Source organism: Salvelinus sp. IW2-2015, unplaced genomic scaffold (assembly GCF_002910315.2).
Source record: "Salvelinus sp. IW2-2015 unplaced genomic scaffold, ASM291031v2 Un_scaffold3235, whole genome shotgun sequence".
Classification (NCBI taxonomy): Eukaryota; Metazoa; Chordata; class Actinopteri; order Salmoniformes; family Salmonidae; genus Salvelinus; species Salvelinus sp. IW2-2015.
In genome coordinates, this window is record NW_019944522.1 from 102,165 (window position 1) to 104,664 (window position 2,500).

At 52.2% G+C, this 2,500-nt stretch overlaps 1 pseudogene; it reads right to left on the reverse strand.

Moving 5' to 3' along the window:
* Positions 1-2,500, reverse strand: part of LOC112075554 (kalirin-like) — a 44,352-nt pseudogene that overhangs the window by 31,004 nt on the left and 10,848 nt on the right.

A 2,500-nucleotide genomic window follows, 5' to 3' on the forward strand; every position in this document is an offset into this window, starting at 1 on the left:
GGTAACAGAGTGTCTGTACCATAGAAGTTCATGATAAAGGGTAACAGAGTGTCTGTAACCATAGAGTCATAGTAAAGGGTAACAGAGTGTCTGTACCATAGAGTTCATGATAAAGGGTAACAGAGTGTCTGTACCAATGAGTTCATAGTAAAGGGTAAGCAGAGTGTTCTGTACAATAGAGTTCATAGTAAAGGGTAACAGCAGTCTCTGTACATAGAGTTCATGAATAAAGGGTAACAGAGTGTCTGTACCATAAAGTTCATAGTAAAAGGGTAACAGAGTGTCTGTAACCATAAGTTCATAGTAAAGGGTAATAGAGTGTCTGTACCATAGAGTTCATAGTAAAGGGTAACAGAGTGTCTGTACCATCAGAGTTAATAGTAAAGGGTAAACAGAGTGTCTGTACCATAGAGTTCATAGTAAAGGGTAACAGAGTGTCTGTACCATAGAGTTCATAGTAAGGGTAACAGAGTGTCTGTACCATAGAGTTGATGGTGAAGTGCTTGGTGCTGGTGTCTGGAGTTTCCAGGGCATGTGGTGGTTGAGGCCAACCTCTGTCTGAATCTGCAGGAACAGATCCTTACTTGTGGGCTATCCACTCCGAGACTCTATAACAACACACACAGAGAGGGTTACACATCCACACGCACGCACAGGCACGCACACACACACAACTTCAGTCTATTTAGACATGTACAGAATAATGCAGACATGGGAGGGAGAGAGAAAGAGAGGGGGAGGGAGAAAAAGAGAGGGTTGTCTGCCAATCGACCTTGCTGTCTCCACCAACTGTTGTTCATTAGATAACAGAATGTCTTAACCAGCGCTCTAAAGGTACCACCACAGGAGACTCTTCTCTCTCCCTCTGCTCCCATCACACACACACACACACACACACACACACACACCACACACACACACACACAACACACACACACACCACACACACACACCACACACACACACACACACACACACACACACACAACAACACGCACACGCCAACACACACACAAACATGCCGCACACACACACACGCGCGTAAACATGCGCACACCACACACACACTCTTTCCCTCCCAAACACACACCTTGGCAGCGTCCTGTTCGTATAGATGAGCTGTAAGGTCTGGTCCTAGGTGTGCTTCCGTCGGTCCAGCTCTGGCTGCAGGTGTCCTGGCAGTCTGCAGCCTCTCCAGCAAGGGCGGCCACCTCGGAGCCTACACTCTGGAAAAGCCCCGCCCGACAACCAGCTTCCGAACCTTGGTTACTGCTGGGCACATCGCTGGGGCTCACCGTTGTGGCGGGTCCAAAGCCGCATGCGTAGCAGCAAGCTTCGCCCTCACGGTCGATGGCATCGATGGGAAGCCGTGGCAACGGTGGTACGTAAGTCGGCGCATCTCCTCTAGCAGCCTGGTCAAACACAGCCACACACAACACACACACAATCACACCACACACCACACACACAACACACACACACAACACACACACACACCCACACACACACACAACACACACACACACACAACACACACACACACACACAGCTTGAAATCACACACACACAGAAACATAGCTTAATTGCACCAGCACACACACATCGCATCTGTCTACTTGCGGGCCTCATCCACGCCCTGGGCTCGCCTAACGCGGGCAGCCTAAAAGAGCCCTCAGCTGCTCTAGCTGGGCCAGCAGTGCCAGCAGCCCCTGAGAATCTTCCAGGCCCAGCCGTAGCCTCCGGTCCACTCCACATGTCATACTCCAGATGAACCGCCCAGGTCAGAGGTAGCTGGGACGGGTTCGCACCCAGCCTTGGACAGGCTCTCCACCGACACTAGAGCTGGTCTGGAGGGAGAGGGGAAAGAGGGGAGAGAGGAAGAGAGAGGGAGAGGGGAAAGAGAGGGAGAAAGGAAAGAGAGAGGGAAGGGGAAAGAGAGGGAGAGTTGGGAAGAGAGGGCGATGGGGAAAGAGAGAGGGGGAAAGAGAGAAGGAGACGGAAGAGAGGGAGGGGGAAAGAGGAAGAGAGGGGGAAATAGAGAGGGGGAAGGATGGAGAGGCGGTAAGAGAGGGAGAGGGGAAAGAGAGATGGAGAGAAGGGAAAGAGAGAGAGAGGGAGAGGGGAGAGAACATAGAGAGGGAGAGGGGAAAGAGAGACCGGCAGAGAGAGGGAGAGGGAGAGAGGGAAACAGAGATAGAGAGGGGGAAAGAGAGAGGGGCAAAGAGAGAGGGAGAGGGGGAAGGGAGAGGGAGAAAGAAGGAGAGGAGAGGGGGGAAAAGAGGGAGAGAGAACTAAGAGGAGGGAAAGGGGGAAAAGAGAGAACAGGAGAAGGAGAGGGGGAAAGAGAGAAGGGAGAGGGGAAGAAGAGGGGCAAAGAGAGAGGAGAGGGGGAAGGGAGAGGGGAAAGAGAGAGTGAGGGGGAAAAGAGGGAGAGAGGAACAGAGAGAGGGAGAGGGGGAAGAGAGGAACAGAGAGAGGGAGAGGGGAAAGAGAGAGGGAG